Source organism: Stegodyphus dumicola, chromosome 3, assembly GCF_044657685.1.
Source record: "Stegodyphus dumicola isolate Sdum_Otavi_A_Nest chromosome 3, ASM4465768v1".
NCBI lineage: Eukaryota > Metazoa > Arthropoda > Arachnida > Araneae > Eresidae > Stegodyphus > Stegodyphus dumicola.
The window spans coordinates 235038396-235058842 of record NC_140770.1 but is presented as its reverse complement, the minus strand read 5'-3'; the positions used below and the strand labels follow the sequence as shown (position 1 = coordinate 235058842).

The window sequence follows — 20447 nt, the reverse complement described above, 5'->3', positions numbered from 1 at the left end:
ATCTGCATAAATGCATGTGTATTTCTCGCATTGTGATAAAACAACGGTACATAGAGCCATCGAATTTTGAATGACGTAATCCTCCTATGATTATGGGCATGTGGAAGACCAAATTTGAAATTTAGAATTTGTTTTATTATCGATTTCTTATTTTGTAAAACTTTTAACAAATTTTTGAGTAACAAACTCAATGATTTAAAACCCAGCAAAGGCAACATTCTACGGCGGGAAAAAAAAAAAAAAAACTTTTTTATCTCCAGTGGGCGCGGAACTGTATATCGGAAATTCTAAAGATATGCTCAGGCCCACCAGCGGCCTAGCGGTAAAGTCGCTGAGCACTGGTAGTTCGGTCCGAGAATCGAATCCCGCGAACGGGCTGGCTGCATGAGTGTTTTCGTGGTTTTCCCCACGAAACGTAACGTGTATACGAGCCAGTTTCCCTTAGAAAGTCCTCCACGAAGGCATCCCTTCCCTTAGGCAGATAGCCCTCGAGGCTTTGCCGTTATTAAATAACCTAACCTAAAGATATGCTCATTTTAAAATTATTTTGCGACATTGATACTGAACTGAATTTTATGGTTTTAAGTGCAAAGAACATGATACTTAATAAATAAAGGTAGCTCACAAAACGTTAAAAAAACGCCCCTTTGGACGTAATTTAAAATCTGAAATCTTTATGATTTTTATTTATTTAAAAATTTTTTTTTATTAAATCCAAATATACAGTTCAATAATGAAAACTTTGAAAATACGTTCAGCAGTGTCAAACACTGCACCAAGATTTAATATGCAAGAAAAACAAACACATTCCCTTCATTAACACGTGATTTTCTTTTATTAATTTTTGCATATTTAAAACAAATTGTAAAACTATTTCTTTTCATAGATATAATGTTTACCAAAGAAATAAATTATTTATGAGAAAATATTTATTTTTATATCTCTACTTCATATTCTGATATTTGGGGTCGAGAAGAAAATCTTGATCATAAAAAAGGGAAATGAATGAAAAAAGTTCCAAAAGTACGGAACTGGATTGTTGTGTTGCTGTTAATTTATTCCATTAAACTTTTTTAAAAATTTTCTTTCTTTCTTTTATTTTTTTCACTACAGTAAGAACCGAAGAGAATACTTTAGAATATTTATTTAAGACGTACAGTTAATTTTAGTTGTCAATTTAAACTTTATTTAATTTTTTATCTTGTGGTTAGCAATTACAGCTGCCAAAAAAATTTCGCTCGGATTCGATTCCCAGAGAAGGCATGGAAGCTTGTAAACGTATAGTGCCTTTGTAGAATGAGGGCACTTAACATAACCTTGAGCCGAAAATCTCCTTGACTAACTAGAGGTAGAAGAAAGATACGTGTATAAGTTAGCAGTGAATATCGTTAGATCCTAGCTCAAATCCCGGGAAAAAAAAAAAAAAAGAAAAAACATGCCGAATTGTAAATGCATACTGACTTTGCGGCATGAAGGCACTTAGAATACCGTCAAGCCGATCCCTCGAGAGAATAATGGAAGCGGAAGACGGACAGGAGACTCTCGGATTCTCCATCAAAAGTGAAATGAAACTGCTCAATCATAAACGTTATCCTCACCTTCACGAGCACGATAAATTCGTGGGCTTGATTTGAAGCCTGTTCAGGTCAGGAAGATTAGTAACAGCATGAACAAACATTTAGTTTCGTAACGAAATTCGCAGTTTTGATAATCGCCCTACTGTCTTTTTTTTTTTTTTTTTTTTTATCTAATTAAAAAGCAGTCTTCTTAAAGAATATTATTTGAATTATGACTAACAACGATTGCTTATATTCTGAGGCTCTGTGATTGTTTCCAGAGATGGTTATCTATGAAAAGGAGCGTCAGGGAGAGGATTCATAGCATTCATGTGACATTTTTCATGTTCTAAATTTTTATACGATTTAATTATTTTCAGAATTTCAATGAAATCCTTATTTTAGGCGTTATACTGTAATCTGAAGTTTACGCGCTATAGTATTTTTAATTATTTTGAAATCATGACATTTCTGCGACAAATAGTTTATGACTTTTATTTTGTATGTATGAAATTAAGCTCAATTGTAATCGTGCATTCATTCTTATGTGAAACACACATTCTGTGAAAGAATGCAGAAACTATCTTCATACTGCTGCAGTTCGCTGCAGATTTTGAAGATATTACGGAAGTTAAAAATAAGTACCGTATATACCATCGTATAAGTCGATACCGCGTATAAGTCGTTCCCCCCACTTCGACATAAAAAATTCGTAGAAATAAAAAAACCCGCGTATAAGTCGACCCCCCACTTCCGAAATCGATCGAGAAACTTATAAAAAAAATTTTTAAGTACTACATTTATTCAAAATCATCTGAGAAAAAAAGTAAATATACGATAAAAAATACCTTGGTAAATAAAAAAAATCAAAATCCTTCAACGTCCGATTCATAGTGAGATTCGACAAACATTTCTTAGAACTCTTCTGCCGTCATTGGCTCGTCATACTTATTTTAAGTCTCGAACTCTGTATTGTTACAATCACTACTAGACGTGTACGCCTGTTAACAAAAGTATTTCATGAATGAACAATAACTATTATAAAGACTTATACGTACATTAAAAACTATCTGCATTTCTCTAATCTTGGCGTGTTGGCGAAAATTTTTTATTGCTCTATATTGATCGGTTGTTCGGGGCCTGAAAATTCTTTGGTTTAATCGAAACTTACTCTAGTTAAATTATGAAACTCAGTGATTAGTTCGTCACATAATTTAAGTCATGAAATTACTTCAAGTAAGTGACTTATTTGATAAGTCGTCCAATTTGAGTGCGGGAAGAAAACAACTGCATTATATAAAGAAATTTTTGAACTTCCGATTCTTTTAATTTTTTATGGCCCCACGTATAAGTCGACCCCCCACTTTGAAGTCTTTTTTTGGTCCAAAATATCTCGACTTATACGTGGGTATATACGATAAATAAATTTAAAGAAAGAAAAAAAAAAAAAAAAAAAAAAAAAAAAAAAAAACATATGCTTTAAAGAAACTCACAATATTTTAAACTATTAAAACTTACTTTTCACACAAACAAGTCCTGTCCCCCCCTTTTCTTTCTGCTTCTAGTTCAGTTTTGTAAAGATTACTGCTTTGAATTTCTAGAAAAACAAAGGAATTAAAATGTAAATAAAGACTTTAAATCACCTTTTCTTCGCAATGATAAAACTAACTGAAAGAGTAAATTCTTACGAATATCAGAATTTTTTGTATTTACGTACAACACCTTTCGGAAGTTCACATACCCTGAAATGCCTATCTGTTTTAAACTTAATTATATACAACTGTACTTAAAAGTAATTATTTCTTCAGCTCATTTATTTTCGCTTTAAAAATCGTTAATATAGCTATTACAAAAGGAAATGGATGCAAATAGAAGCAGAAGTTGTAACCATATTGTGATAAATCCCGCCTTTGACTTGCTAATGTTTAGGTACTTAGTACAAACACAATCGTTTTAATAGGGGTCTTTTGCTGAGGAGTCACACTTTGGTTTTGATGGCGCTGAGAGGAGAGTTCTGGTAATCAGACAGGGGTTGCTAACCCCCCTCGAGTCAGGAAACAATGGATCTTGGCACAAAGAGACAGAAACAAGCGCGTGCTTTGAGTTCCCCGGGTGGAAAGCATGAGATTCTCTTCTAATGGTCTGCCCGGAACAATAGAGTTGACGCATTATTAACCTTCTTATGTGCACTCATTTGCTATTTGGATCCTGAGAAAGAATTTTAATTCTCCGTTTTTCAAAGCTAAACTTATCACAGTTCCACCTGCTCAAGACAGTCGTGGTAAGTAAGTAGGATGTTCTGTAATCCTCAAAAGCAGCTTGACTTCTCTCTTTGACGATGAAACGCAGGACGAGGGAAACAATTAAGTTATTTATCTGTTTCTTTTCACCCTTCACGCCATTAGTGTGAAAGATCTATCATGACAGAAAATGCTGGTTTCAGTCTTCAATCTTTTGAAATTAAAAAAAAAAAGGTTTTCAATACGGATTCCATTATGTCCAGTTACATCTTTCTCAAACAATACATTTCGGATTTTAAATTGCCATAAGAAGCTGAAAATCCTCGAAAAGACTCTTTCTTAACTGAAAATTTTTCTTCTTTAAATAGGAATTTTGATCTCGCTGAAAATTTAATATATTTTCTTTAAGTTTCAAAAGATTTTTAGAATTTACTTTTGCCGTTAAAAAATGTTCGCTGCAGAGATTTTCTAAAATTTTTAAATCACTACGTTACGTGATATCTTACCATGAATATATCAATGGCATCACTCACAGAAACTCACAGAAGAAAACTCACAGAAAGTATTCCTATGGTTAATAGTATCTGAATTTGAGATATTGCGATTCAAAGTAGTTTAATAATTTTTCATAAGAGAATTTCCGAATTCAATTCCTTAAGAATCGAACATGCACTAAGCCCGATTTAATAAATTTCAGTAAATAAAAGGGAATCACATATAAGGCATCAAACTTTTGTTTATACCACTGTAGCCGAGTGGTAAAGCTGCAAAATACCCTGTACAGCCGAAACAAACAGGTTTGTCTGAGAATTTACGGTTTTGTAATACGTAACTCATTATACTGGTTAATTTTGCATAGAATGTTCTACATGAAAGCATCCCAAGTATTTCAAATATATCTGTTCTAATTCTATTCAAATTCTATTCTTTCTATTCAAATATATCTGTATAGTAGTAGGTTTGCGCAGAGGCGAGGTCGCCTATCGCATGAAGGTGCCATGAAGATCAGTGAAGATTCAATGAAATATTATTCTGGTGAACTCAGTTTCTTTGCTATTTTAATCCTAACTGCGAAGGATTAACTTTTACTTTAACTGTACTAATATTTTTGGCGACAAACTTAAAAAAAAATCAAATTAAAATAATTTAATTCTTTCTTCATTATGTGCAATTGCCCCAAATGATATAATAAAATAATATAATTCATAAACACTGACTGAAATCTCTTTAGGATGTTTATAAACTCTGACTAAATGCTTTCAATTCGATTTTGCGATTAATATCTTTTCTATTTTCGTCAGCTCCGACCAGGATACAAATTACTCATATATAAGAACAGAATTCTCGAAGTTAAGAAATAGACTTATTCGGTGAAATTGTGAACTTTGTAAATAATGTAAGTTACATAGGATTTATCATTAGCCAAAGGCTCACATGGACTTGTTATAGTCATAGGAAAAGCCTGGGGTATCGCTAACCAAATTTCTGTAGTCATTGGAAATTATTCTGGGCTGTCTCTCAACAAAGAGAGAAGGATATACCTAAGCACTATAAAGCCATTCTACACATCTGCAGCTTGGGCATCAGCCTCAAATGCAGATTTCCACAAACTTCAGGTAATACAGAATAAGATTCTGAGAAGAATTGTAACTGCACATTACCTGATTTGAAACAAACTGATCCATGACGACTTGAAAATCGACCCCATAGCAGTAGACCACGTTACTTCACTTAATAAGCTCTTTTTTTTTTTTTTTTCTCTAAACGGATCTTAGCTGTGATGCTACAAATTTTTCAGAAGTTTTTAGTTTCCATATCATTCCAGAAGATAATTTGATCAGACCAGTTGGTACTCGATTACAACTTCGCAATCTCTAAGGCGATTACTTCGTAATTGGCTTTAACTGCCTATGTTTACTTGTTTTCTTGTTCGGCATAACTTTTGTCTCTCGTGGCTTTTCATTAGATTGGCGCGCATGCAGTAAAGGAGACAATGGTCTCCCCACTTTTATCTCACTTTCTCTGAGCGTTCCTGGAGCTTTACCAGCTACCTCATTAAACTACTGGGCCCTCAGTGGCTTACTTTCCTTATCAAGCATATTAAAGCCCTTCTAAAACCACATAATAAACTTCATATTCAGTATCAGTCGTAATCAGTAGTTTAGTAGTAATCAGCAGTGAGAATTTTTCACAGCGACGGCTGACCATCTTAGTACTATATTTTCTCTCAGATCCTAGACTTAGATGAATCGACGTCTTTGGTAGTCGTGTATGCTTGCGTAAGTATAGCTCCTAAGCCAATACTTACAAGCGGACTTTATTTTGTGAATTTCGTACTTAAATTTTACTTAAGCTTTTGCGTCCTGTTAAATCGTGCATGTGGCTGTGACTTATTTTGTTATTACACGAGATGCGTAAAATTGATAAGCTGAAGTTCTAATAAAAATATTTATTTAAAACTTCTCTCTTGTTGGTATTACCTTACTGGAACATTTACGGAGCGATAAGTAGCCTGGGTGTTTCGTCAATTCAGTTTTTGATTCAGATTTCAACTTATAAGTAGTTAGATCAATGGTAATTAGCAGACAAATTTGTTACAGCGCATAGTGATGAGAACAGTGAAAGAAAAGACAAGATTTGGACATGATTTGAAAAATGTAAGAAATCTATGTGAAGTGACAAATATCTAATACGAAAATCATAAAACAGTGCTAGCGATAACATGGAATTCGGTGTAGCTTTTACAAGTATCCAAATATCGGTTACTTCTTCTGCTTTAGTTGAAAAAAAAAAAAAAAAAAGGACTTAGTTGACGCTTAAGTTTGACAAAAAAAAAATGTATTACAGCTGATAAATCAAATATAGATCAAAGTTTCAGTGTATCGGGTGTCCAAATATATCGGACAAGACCAAAAATGTATAACAGTAAGATTATAGATTATATTATCAATATGAGGCTTTCACAGATTCGTTTAAGTCACTCTCCTAAAAACGAGAAAGGGCAAAGTTTTTCAACAAGTCACTATTCTAAATAATCCTTTATACAATGAAATAATCTCACATCGTTGGTCGATTTATTTCGTTTCAAAACAATTACCTTCGTTTTGTTGTCGACGTTTTCATGATAAATCGACTTCAAATCTGTTATCTGATGGGTGTAATAAATGAAAATACTCGAGCAGTTATAAAATTGTGATTCACACGCAAAGCCTTTTATACAGTGGACTGAGTCTCAACTATTAATATTCAAAACAGAATCACAAGCAAGGAAGGTCTGCAGAAAGTTTAAGCTAGTATAACTCGTTTCTGAAATTAATGAATGTAATTCATCTGCGTTTGGCTGAAAATAATACAACTTTCAGAGGAACGTCAAAACACCAAATAATGAAAATGTATCTATAACCAAATATGGAAATCAAAAATGGAAAATTTTAAGATTTGTTAAGTTCTCAAAATTTGATCCGATCATGAGGAAGCCTGTTACAACAGCCGCGATCCGTGCCACAGCAAACCACTATTGTGGAAAAATATTTAATTTCAATTACCAAAATTCGAAGGTATTTTCTCTCTCTTTTCAGCATGCCTTTGTGGTGTAACGGTAGCACACTAGGCGCGTATTCGAGAGGTCCGGGTTCGAGTCCCGGCGAGGGCACTGCTTATTTTCCACGCCTCCTGCTCCAAAATGACTCTACAAAATTTATGAATTAATAAAATTGTGGTACTAAAATGTAAAGAACGAAATTTTATCTAAAATTAAGCTACCAAAGTATCTTGCAATTATAGTAAGCTGCATGCCAGACAAAAGTTGTACAAAAAAATTCTACAATCATTAAATTTGCCGCTATTACTGATAATATCATAAGCACAAAATAACATTTCGGTACTTTTCCTTTATGCCGGCGCAGACGATAAAGTCGCCAATAATGGGTACAACTGATGCCAAACGGATATCTTCGCTGGTACCCTTTTACGCCTCATTTTCAAAACAAGTCGCAACCATTTCTTATCAGATTGATTGTTTCTTTCAATACTGGCATACAATTACATAGAATTTTTGCAAGATAGTTACATTTTATGCCGTAAGACGATTCGCGATAATTAAGTCAATTAGAATGCAATCACACCGCTCACCCCAAAGCAAAAATGTAGAAAAGGCAAAATCCGGAGTTAATGTCATCAATTCCAATGAGAATTGCACTAGCCAAGTAAAGCACTGAGGTTTTACATAATTTCTGAATAAGCTATTCGTACGCATTAAAATAATTCTTGCATTCAAACTTGTACTCAAAATTAAAATTTAACTTGAAATTAATGTAGATAATTACAGACAGAATTAAATTTTTGTAGCATAGTTTATGTGAGATGAGATCACTTTAGGTCACGTGATACGAGCCGGCGAATCGGGATGTTGAACCATGAAATCATAGTAAATTTTTAAATTAATCTCTTTTTACAAATTTATTGTCTTTATTTATTGGCATTTTACAAAATTTTAAACCATATTAAAATGTTTATGCCTTCAGAATAAAAAATTCTTAGAACTAGCATTCGTTAACATTTAGTATGTGTATACTGTATGTTGTTGCTAATAACGTCTGCTTGGCGAGATTTGCGCCTGCGAAACGGAAAAGTACCAACATTTCTTTTCCGTTTTAAGTACTGATCATAAAACTAGTGCAAATTCTACGGCTTATATTTTAAATATTTTAAATTGCCGTGATCTAAAATTGAAGAATTGTAGGGAACAAATTTATAAAATTGAGGTGAACATGGAAGCAGAACATTCCGGTGTAGAAAAAATGAATACTTGATTAAAATCTATTAGTATTTTTTGTGCCATATTCGAATTATAGTCATAAATTAGTATTTTGTGATACTGTATTTATTATTAGTTGCTTTATGTGGAGTTCTACAAAGGTCTTTTTTTTTCATCATTTTCACTATAAATAAAGCGATGAAAAATTGTAACGTATCATTTAAAGACCTCTGGTTTAAATAAACTAAAAGGCACCCATTGGGAAGCTAGCACTGACAGTATTAAAAACTATGATACAAATAGCTCGACATTTACAACACATTAAGTACCCTACATGGAATTTCTTATACCACTTAAAAATATACTCCCAAAAAGTAATTTTTTAAACATCCTATTGATTTACAGTTGATATTAACAGTTGGTTTTAAATCAGGTGTAGTGGGAAATTTATTGCGCGAGGAACGTTAGTGTTTGCAAAATTTCTTGCGCGAAGGAGACAGCGTTATCAACTGTCTAATATTAAACTTTATCAAAGAGTACTATGTTCAAGAATTGTATCTCAACATAGCAACATAGTGATAGCATTGTACATATAGCTAGCTATACTATGTTGTAGGCCGTACAGCATATACAGTTATACATATCAGTACAGCAAATTGAGAATATAGTTTCTGTAGATTTAAATTAATGCAAATTGATTCAGATCATCACTTTCACAAGGAAGGTTAAGCGGACTAGCTACGTTATCAGAAGAAAGGATGTTGTAGATTATTTTTCCTCTCGCTGTTTAGAATGTGAAGCTTTCTCGGAGGAAAAGTCTCTTAGTGTAAAATTTTGATTATTAATTTAAACTGATTTAAAACTGTTTTAAATTACTTTTTACTTTATTTTTTAATGAATAAATGCAGTATATTTGAAATTAGGTTTAAAGGAATGAACTTCGACCAATTCACGGGAATAAATGTTGGCTAAGGTATAATTTTAAGTTATGTTATAATGTATCAGTTATGTTATAATGTATCGTTTGCGAAAATTCTGTCAGGTTCTAAGATCTTGTTATTTTTTAAATTCTTCCCAAGGGTATCAAATACACTATTTGTCATTGTATTTGAATAATAAAGTTGCATATATTGTAATGAGCGCCAAAAGTATGAATTAACTCAAGGTTTATGTACCCTATAATATAAGTATTTAAAACATATTTCTATTAATTCACATGAGTATACAGTTTATTAAACTTTAAAAATATGCAATGAATAAAATATAGATAAAACTCAAAGCTTTTGTACATTATACTATTAAAGCTCGGGCTTCCAGTACGTATGTGAAAGTGTCGTATCTATAGTGTGTCTCAGTTTGTATAAAGAAAACCAATTGCAAAGACAGGCAAGTGTTCTACATGAGCTAGCTTCTGTTCTCAAAGGAGTAACTTATACCGGAAGCAGTCTCAATAAGAAATGCACTGCAACTGGAGGGTGTCCGCTAGATTGTAGTCGCAGGCGATATATTATATCTGCTTATCCTTGATTGGATGATAGAGACGGAGCAGACGAAGAATTGGAGTCTTCGTCTGCTCCATCTGTGTACTTACTGAAACAGATAGTCCTACTTGCTTTTTCATAGTCAAATATCCCAATCCATTTCAATCAAGTAAAAAAAAAAAAAAAAAATTCTTTAAATTCGGAAGTATAGCAGAGCACATATTCTGTTTCTGAAAATTTATTTGATTATTACGATAGCGCATTTTTTTTTTTTTCAGAATTTCTCTTTATTGTTCGAGAATTCATTTAATGGACTACAATAGCCTGAGTAGCTAATTATCTTCTATTATAGGTAAAATATTGTCATAGCAACGCAATTTTATTGATGTTTAATTTCCATTACGTTGTAGAGACATTAGGATTTTTTGGAAGCAAGAGAGGTTGAAAAATGATCAACGTCTTCGCCGGGAAGCGAACCAAGGATCCCTGGAATACGAGTCCAGCGTGCAAACCACCACACCACGAAGGCATGTTAGGAAGGCGGGAGAGATACCTTATAACGTAAACGTCTAACAAAATTGTAAAATAAGATCCTAAATGCCCACTTTTATAAATATATAACCATATATATCCCTTTGGACTGGAAATATAAATGTGATCACGATTCTGTAAGGAAAAGGTATTTTTTGAACTTCTGGCAGTGTTTACATACTCCAGTCAGTGATCAACATACTCCGGTCAGTGATCACACCTTTTTCTTAATAGTTATTACTTTTTTAAGTGCTATGTGATCACATTAATGTTACACAATCAGTGCAAAGACATCAAGTCTTTTCAAAATGAGCACATAAATTTTCAATCTACATACTGATTTGTATTTCTCAGCGTCACCTTCAGTGTCACGCAGACTAAACATAAATGAACTGTAAGCGAAATGTAAATAAGTGAATAACACAAGTGACTATTATGAATGTGACAAGCAAATATTGCATAGGAACTTTGCAAATATGTGAACTTCACATATGGTGTACATTAATATACATAGTTGATATTGTTCACTATAATGCATCAGAATAATTTCTAATATCCAAGTTGCCACTGACTTCTAGAGTAAACATTCTCTGTAAACTTAGAATCACAATGTATAAAACATTGCTAAAATGTTCATTCAGCAAAGTCTTTACATGGTCTCTTTAATAACCACAGGTCACAAATACCCATCTTACGAAGTAACTTTATATATTCCTCTACAAATTTTAATATTCCATAGAGATTTTTTTGTCTGGGTATAGCTACAATAGAATGCTCCACCAACTGAGTACAAATGCTGATAGTTACATAACAGGCGATACAGCAACTCAGCTGGTGGTAAGTAAGTGAAGAAATGTGTTTTCCAAATCATGATATATTCCTTACAAGCTTCGATGCATCGCACTATACAAGGGTACTACTAGGAATTTCCGGAATCAGAGTTTAGCTAATGTATGTACTGAATTATATACATCAGTATGGTAAGGCGGCAGGTGAACGCATTAGTCATTTCGGATACATATGTGAATGCAGTATCTGATCTGCTGATCAATGATTGATCTGCTCCTGAGCTCACTTGTAAAACTAATGTAAGTCATAGGACCATCCTTAATATAATAAAGGAGCAGTCGTACATGAGAAAAGTTTAGGTGCTCTGGATTCCTTACACACTGACCTAGAATGAAGTTTGTTAACGTCACGAGGCATTATGATCCATCTGAAACAGCATGATTGTAAAGCGGTGTTCTCTTTCTTCATGAAGACAACAAGCTTTCTTTCATTCTTAAGCAATTACCGCTTGTCTTTTGGAGGAACAGAGCTGATGTGTTCAAAGCCCGGAAGGACATTACAAAGCCATTGAAGGAATTCATTAAAATCATGTGTTTCTACAAGTAAACAGTATATCATAAGCTTAAACGTTACACTTCATAAATTATAAGAATATTTATATCAATTCCGCAGAGTCACATACCGTGCCAAATATTGCAGGAACTTCCTATAGAATATATGCAAGTAGCAAAATCATAATTTGTACTCACCAGTGGCCGAGTGGTAACATCGCTGTAAAGTGGTAGTTCGACCTGGGATCGAATCCCAGCGAACAGGCTGGCTGCGTGATTGGTTTTCGTGGCTTTTCCTCATGTGTAACTAGATACGAGTCAGTTTCTCTTGAAACATCCTCCACGAATGCAGCCCTCCCCATAGGCAGATAGCCCTTGAGTTGCTTTGTCTTAATAAATTAGCCCAACTTAACCTAACCAAAATAATAATTCACAGAAATATTTACACACTATTTAAAAAATAACGGTTTAGACGACGAAGTAAACATGCGCTTTACAGATTAAACGTTAAGTGAGAGTGATCAATGGACTTCGCAATAAGTAATTCTGAGTTAAGAGAAATACTCTGTGCGAAAGGGCTAAATATTATCAGCATTATATGCAATCACTTTGAGAGCTTTCTTTAGGCCTTTTTCATTTTTCTCTAGTGAGTAGCCCAGGCTTAAAAATTATTTTAGAAGGTTTTGAGAGATGTATCTCCCGTGTTAGGGTAAATTCATGTAAGTAATGTCTGAAATAGTTCTTTGCTCAAATTGCGCTTTGTTTGCGCATAAGATTTTTTCAGCAGAAGGTAGATAAATAGAGATTTTTGTAACGTTATGCAAGTTCGTTCGTAAGTTTTTATAAAGAACATTTATTAAAAATTAATATTACATTTTGCTCAGTGAGTCGAATTCCTTTAAGTTGAAAAATTAGAAGTGTCGAACTATTTTCCGAATGATGCTGAATTTTTTCTATTTTTCTTTCTCTATATACCGAAATCATCCTCACATCGTGAAATTCATGTTACATAGTGAATCATTATCACATAGTGAATCATTATCACATAGGTGAATCATTATCACATAGGGTGAAATCATCATCCGAATCTCTTTAGATGAGGTATAAAGTTGTTCACAAACGCACCCTTTCCCTTAGGCATATAACACTCGAGTGCTTTGCCGCAATTAAATAAACAACACCAAACCAAAAAAGTATCTCCGCAGTTTAAAGCAAAAGAAATGTTTGCGAGTAAAACCATTTCATGAACTCAAATTTTCATTTTTAGGAGGTCATGACCATTTGATTCAGTGCCGTTCTTCATTGGGTTGACTGTGAAGACTCCGTTTTTTGTTATTCAGTTTGGAGTTTGCTTGCTGCGAAAGAAGGCTAATCAGTATGGAGTGTCAAGCAGAGAAAAATGAACACTTGTGACACATTTATCGCCCCTTCTGATTATCATCTTTTACGATCTCTCTCTAACAACATTCGCAGGGACATGAGTTTCCTAATGAAGCCTTATTTTCGCAGTTGTCTATGTTTCTTCAACTCGAAACCAATGATGCATTGAACGAATGAGCAACGAGGCAATGCTAGCAGGTGCCATTGACAAAATGGTGAGTGAATCACTGAGTGAATGAGTGAGTGATTATCGATTTAAGGCGTAGCGTATCAATGTTTTGTTACTGTGTATTGCATTGTTTTTGTAGCGTATTGCTGTGTATTTATATTAATAAAATAATAGGCATGGTAAAAATGACAACCCAGTTAAAAACGGCACGGACTTAAATCCCGACGCAGTAGTTCACTATTATCCTTGAACCATAACATTACATGTTATTATAACTTTCAACAGAACTGCTCTCTTCATTTTCTCTTGCTATAACATCACTGCCAAAATTTACTATAACGAATTTCTCAATTTTATTTAGAGCTTAATAATTATATTTCTTATATTTTAAAATAATTTGCATTACTAAAGTATCAATAATTGCTATCTCGCTTTGTGAAGTGTTTTTATCTGCACATCTATGATGAAATTTAAGAACAACGTAGACGTAAAAAATCTGAAAATTTCATTAACTCTAATTTTCGATTACTGCATATTTTTTTCTTCACGCGCTGCTTAAAACTTTTAACTTTATACATATAGTTATTTCTCACATTCTATTCTACGTGTTGTTAAGAGACAAAATCAACCAATACGGAAGTGGCACACAAAAGAATCTCAAAGCAAAATGTTTGGCGATAAATCTTTTATTTACTTCCTTTTTCTCGTGTTTAACAGAAGCCTGATGCTAAGGCAAGAAGATAACACTAACATTAATATTAGTGCCAAAAAGATGGGACAGCATGCTTCTTTTTGGGGGCGGTTTGCCAAACAAGCGTCTTCAAAGAAGATGGACGATTCTCTCGCCGAACGAAAAGGCGGGAAAATGCTGTCTGTAATCTGCCATTTCGAAACTCTAAACTTTCGCTGATGTGGCTTTTCTCATTTGAAATTGTCTTCTTCTTGCGCAACAGAGCGTGGAATTAAGTAGGCCGAGAAATGAATCCTTGCTTAGAGGATGCCCTTCGGAATTTGGCAGCAGATTCACAACAACACGCGAAAAGGAAAGTTTTAATTAGAAATACGCGTCAGTTCCTAACTTTAATTTTTCATAATTGAATAAGAAGTAAAAATGACGCAAAAAGCGTCGTTCCTATATTACATGAGGGCTGAAAATGCTTGCACTGTGATATTTGATGCGTTAACGTAAGAAACAACCCCGCTGCCGCATTAGATTGGAATTCAGGAAAAGTAAAGACTTCTCTGGAGGTATTTCAGACCTCCCCGACGAAATAATCAAACAAGTATGCAAATGGTCTGAAGCTTCAAAAACGACTTTTTTTTTTTTTTTTTTATTTGTAGAATAAAATATCTTTTTTATTTATTAGCCAAAAAGGCATTAGCCCAGAAGGGCTATTAGTCTCGAAACGGCATTTTGCATCGAATCTTTAAAAGCGTTAAATCACTTTTTAAATTGTCGCGACTATATATATAATACAGAGCAATAATATTAAGAAATTAAATAATGAAGAATCTGCATGAATGTATGTATGTTTCTCGCACTGTGAAGAAACAACGCTACCGTTCGAATTTGTTTTATTACCTGTTCCATATTTTGTAAAATTTTAACGAATTTTTTATTACAAACTCAACGATTTCAAAGCGAGCAGTAGAAACATTGTCGGGAATAAAACATTTTTATCTCCAGTGCACGAGACTTCCAACCGGAAGTTCTAAAGATATGTTAGTTTTAATATTTTTATCCCAAAGCGTTATTAGTTCAAATGCTCTCGAAACTTTATATGTGTGTAAAAAGGGACATAATTCTCCTCTGGGAGTAATATAAAATGTGAAAACTTTCAGATTCTTTTTTTGCTACTCCATTGAAATAACTTTATACGTTGACATGACATTTATGCTTGTTTGCTTCATCTATATATATTTTATTTAATCGTTCAGTTTTGAGGTTGATGCGGATTCCTGATTTTGAGGAAACAGCTTTCACTATTTCTTTTTTACCTCTTCGAGGTATTTATTACTTCCCGTAAGTGGATTTCGTGGCAAAATAAAAAGCATTGCTACCTAAGGGAAATATCTGCCGTAAGTTTCAGCGCAAGCGATCAAATGAAACAAACGTGCAGCTACTTCTTTACCAATTATCTTTTTTTTAATATAAAAATGTGAAAGTGTCCACGTGGCGTTAAACTGCATTGAAATAATAATGTAGCAAATGTTTTCCCTAATATTTGGTTTTACCATTTTAAACAGCTCTTTTTACGTATAAGAGTCATTTTTGAGGCAAAAGAATAGGGAAACAATAATTGGAAAATGATGAAGGAAATGGCGCTGAAGATATGTAGGCAGTATTATAAAGAATCGAAATTTGTTTTCGATTTGGATGCATGATTTAGTAAGTGAATGCAGAGCCGCAGAATTCAAAAGAAAAATTAAAATAAATGAGGTGCTGCGTTTCAAGGACCACGCTTGTTAACAAAGTTAAATACAACTTGTAGTGTAATAAGCAATAGTTTTATATCAGTAATAAATCATGATTTGAAACAAGCAGAGGCACTTTTTAATAAACAGTAATAAAATACTTTTTTTTTTAGATTTCATTAGGCCTATGATAATTTTTAAATCATTTCAAATTGTATGCAGTACAATAAACACTACAAGTGCAAAATAAAAGATAAAATAATCTTCTTTCTCTTTTTTTATTAGCCAAAAGAGATTATTAGTCTCGAAATGGGATTTTGTGTCGTCGGTTCACTATAAAACGCGAATTACTTTTCGAATTCTTTGCCACTTTTTAAATATTATTAACCGATATTAGAGAAATTAAATAATAAAAAATCTACGCATATGTATATATGGTTCTCGCACTGTGAAAAAACGACGGTACCTAAAGCTACTAAATTTTGAATAACTTGTTCCTCTTTCCGAACATATGCACCTGAAAGCCCGAATTTTGAAATTCGAGCTTTGCATTTCAAATTTTATAAAACTCAAATAACTTTTTGATTTGGATTAATTTGGTCTGGATTGAACAAATAAGAGGATCTGAAAGGGATCTGAAATGAAATATTTTTATCTTCAGCGCGCAAGACTATGTCTGTCGGAAATTCTAAAGATATGCTGTTTGAAAATATTTTGTGATTTTGCCGTTGAATTGAATCTTTGTGGCGTAAGTACGAAGAATATGATATTTAATAAATAAAGTTAACACATAAAATATTAATAATAAAATGACAAAAAAAGTTTTGCAAGCCATTGTACTAAGAAAAGTGAGCATTATTATGACGAACTGAGAAAAGATTAAAAAAATAGAAAAATGTTTACGCCAACACATATATACGCTGCTGTGCTGCTTTTAAAATGTTTTTGTAATTTTGCTGTTGAACTGTATATGACATTAATGCCAGGAAACTGCTGCTTATTAAGAAAGCTGAGTTAGTAGGAGTGAGTACAACAGCAGACTGGTAGTCTGCGAGCTCAGCGAGAGCATAAACTACTTCAATAAATCCTTTTGGGCGATGGTTAAAATGTGAAAGATTTCAGATTTTTATTTATTTATTTATTTTGTATGTGAGAAATTTACTGCGAAGACAATGTTTTTTATAGCATGAACTTAATTATCGGAACAGCAGAAAGACCAATGAATCAATAACATTCCTTTACAAAAATTATACGAAAAATCTAGTAAGTTTATGCTAGATTATTTGGATATGGCGAGGCACCACAAGGGCTATCTGTCTAGAGGGAAGGATGCTTTCAATCTAGTAAGCTGTTGAAAACTATAAACATATTTAAATCTATTTCTCTTTGCAAACACTGGAAACACATAACTAATTTTTAGCCATTTTGTAGCAATAGCGTTGTTAACGTCGGGTAAAAGGGATTCTTGCTCCGGGTACGGTAATGAGAAATATATAATTAAATGAAAATTTTATTTAAGTAAATATATCCCAAAGTAAATTTGAATCTAGTTTTTAAGTAGCTAAAATAATTAAGAAAAACTTCTTAGAAAACTGCATACATTTGCGTTAAATATATAGTTATTCGCCTCCAGTCGTTTCTCTTTAATGTAATAAAATGATATGCTTTGTTGTAAACGCATAAACATCTAGTATCCCCTGTTATATAGCATATATTTCTACTTCATGTAATGCGTAAATAGTACTGTGTGGACAGGATTCCAGTAGCTCAAGAGCGCAGAGCTTTGAGTCGATCAGCTTAATATCAGCAAACAATTTGCTATGCTAACTGGACATCGAATCGGGTTTCTCTAATACCTGATCCTCTGTCATTGCCACATGAATTGATTGCAAACATTGTAACAGAACATTTTTAAAAACTGCAGATTTTCAGTATACGTTATTTTCATTTTCGGGTACACGTTCTTTGTTATAAAAATCTGGTGTGTACACCACATGACTTCCTTGTACAGAATATTAAATTATACGCAATTTTTCCTGCATTTAAATTATTTCTTCGAATTTCATTTCATTTCATCATCCTATATACAAAATTTCAACGTTTTGAGGCTACTCTTTTTTGAGTTATGCGAGATACATACACATATATACGTACATACGTACGTATGTACAGACGTCACAAAAAATATCTTCTCAATCCATTTTAAATTACTTTTATAATTCGTTTTGGGAAAAAAGAGTCTTTTATTCTGTCATTACGTACAGATGTTACGCAAAATCATCGTTAAATTGCATTCTATAGTGGACAAAATGGATATTTTCACTGAAATATGGTACCTGGGATTTTTCGCGACTACAGTACTTCCTTTACTTCATGCAATGAAGTAAAAATAGCTAAGTGAAAAACTACTTACTCTTCAGAATAGTTAGTGAGAATTTTGCTGTCAATCGTGAGTAATATTTATGGGATTAAGATAACTTTTAAATTTAATTATTTTATCAAAAATTATTGTAACTATATTTCAGATTATAATCGAAATTTTAAATTAACAGATTTAAAATTAGCACAAGTCATCTCGACGGGGTTGACATAAAAAATATAAAAGTGTTCCTCTTCCCGAATGCTCAGAAAGTGTTCTCTTCAAATTTTTAAAAAAGAAGACACCATTGATTTCGCGACTTGTTTTAAATAAATATACCGTTGTTCATTGTTCTGAAAGTATTATTTAACCAGGTGAGACTACAAACGAAGATATGGCCGAGAATAGCATAGCTTTCAGTTACGCATCTTCTAATACAAATGAATAATCACTGACATTTATATCATTGATATCACTAAATGAGATATCAATGAATGAGAAAATTTATATCAATCTCATCAATCTCACTGAGAAAATTTATATCATCATACATGAAATGATGATCCTGAAAAATGACTATTAAAACCATCTGACAAGTATTGAAATGTTTCTTGCAAGCGAGATATCTGTTCAGGTGAAAGGATATGTTTTTCTAGTAGGTAAACATGGAAGGAATTTCAGTATTTCCTGTTTCTCAAAAATTCTTTCCAGTTAGCGAAAGATATTTCAGGAATTAGCTTCTCGATTTTGAATTTAAAGAAAAAAAAATATTGATATTATTGTTATCTGTTTCCCAATAACTTGATTCAGACTACTATAGCCACGTAAGGGGTATTTATAACTATCAGTGTACAAGCTCTCGACTAAATGAACACGAATTCTCACTGTCACATAAAAAAGTACACTTGTAATGAAAAGAATTATAAATTATACTGAATAAATGACAAACAATTGACAGATTTTTACCAATACGTGATAGATTGAGATATAGAATGTTGAAGTGAAATCCTTAAAAGACTAATATTGTACATTTAGCATTCAGACAAAAACAATGATAAATTTCAATTAACAGATAATGAAAAATTTACAGAAAATGGCGGAAAATTTTAATCTTTAAAGGATAATATTTTAAAATTTTACATAAAAATTCGAAAGCGTTTAAGACGAATTAAAGATAAAAGAAACACATGGTCATTATTTGGGCAAACGAATTCAAAAGGAAATCGCATACATATTAGGAAACAATGTACAGAGCATAATTATTCGAAAAGTTAAAAATAGTACATACTATTCTACTACAAGAGCCGAAGGCCAGCGGAAATAAACAGAAATTAAAGAACATGTTACTGGTTTTGCGTCTGTGTTAAGTATATGATTTTATTTAATCGAAGAAAAAAATAAGCAACTTAAAACAATTAAGGCATAAGAGGGAATGCTTACGTGAATGCAACAAACATGACTAGAAAAAACAAAAGCGTAAAAGTATGAATTTAAACTAAAAATCTAACAGCGATTTTGTGATGGTGCAGTTTAAATTTACTATTAGGAGAGATGGCTTCGGATATTCATTGCATTTTTTTGGTAGAATCCAAAGATTATACACATTATTTTTTGGATCGGTTTTAACGAAACATGTGTCGGGTATGAAGCTTTTAAATGACAATGAGGAAGGAATATCGCAGCAAAAGGTTCTTGAACGAGTTACATTTAATTTGGGGAAACTTATAAGGGTATTGAAATATAATATAATATAATTATAAGGGTATTTGAGAGAACTTACTGAAGATTTTTTTGAAAAAAAGTAAGCAACTTCTTAGGCGGAATAATTTGGACCTTGTCTTACCAACTGCTGTATCGTGTGTCAACCACCGTTAACAACATTTTTAAATAAGCTGATCACAACATAGTTATAAGCTTCGTCATGACGGCTATTTAAAGAGCTGATAGCTTATTTAAACGAGTTTTGAGAAAATAGTTTCTTAAAATCAATATTTTAGCTGATTTGTGAAAAAAGAAAACGTTTATTAGATTCAAAGAAAGAGGATCAAGAAAACGAAAATTTATTTTTGATTGTGAAAGAACTGATACTTACACAAACAATCCTAAAAAAATTCAACAAAAATTATTTTTTAGAAATAGTAGATCAAGAAAGAAGATCATCAGAAGATTGATTGCGGCAAATAAGGAAACATTGTGCAATATTTTGTGTCTTTTATAATG

General features: G+C 32.7%; 2 protein-coding genes across 3 annotated transcripts in view; one reads left to right on the top strand and one right to left on the bottom strand.

The window, feature by feature from the left end:
• LOC146998292 (uncharacterized) overlaps window positions 1-20447 on the bottom strand; it is a 135693-nt gene that overhangs the window by 56145 nt on the left and 59101 nt on the right. The window contains exon 1 of one of the 2 annotated variants that reach the window (XM_085813931.1): window positions 3075-3161. The exons of the other annotated variant lie outside the window; for it this stretch is intronic. The gene's annotated coding sequence lies outside the window, so the exon portion shown is untranslated. Of the gene's footprint in view, window positions 1-3074; window positions 3162-20447 lie in introns of those variants that run through there. 2 annotated transcript variants of the gene reach the window in all.
• The window catches only part of LOC118184902 (retinol dehydrogenase 12-like), a 152647-nt gene continuing 135656 nt past the window's right edge, over window positions 3457-20447 (top strand). Inside the window, exon 1 of the mRNA XM_035354632.2 lies at window positions 3457-3837. The gene's annotated coding sequence lies outside the window, so the exon portion shown is untranslated. The remainder of the gene's footprint in view (window positions 3838-20447) is intronic.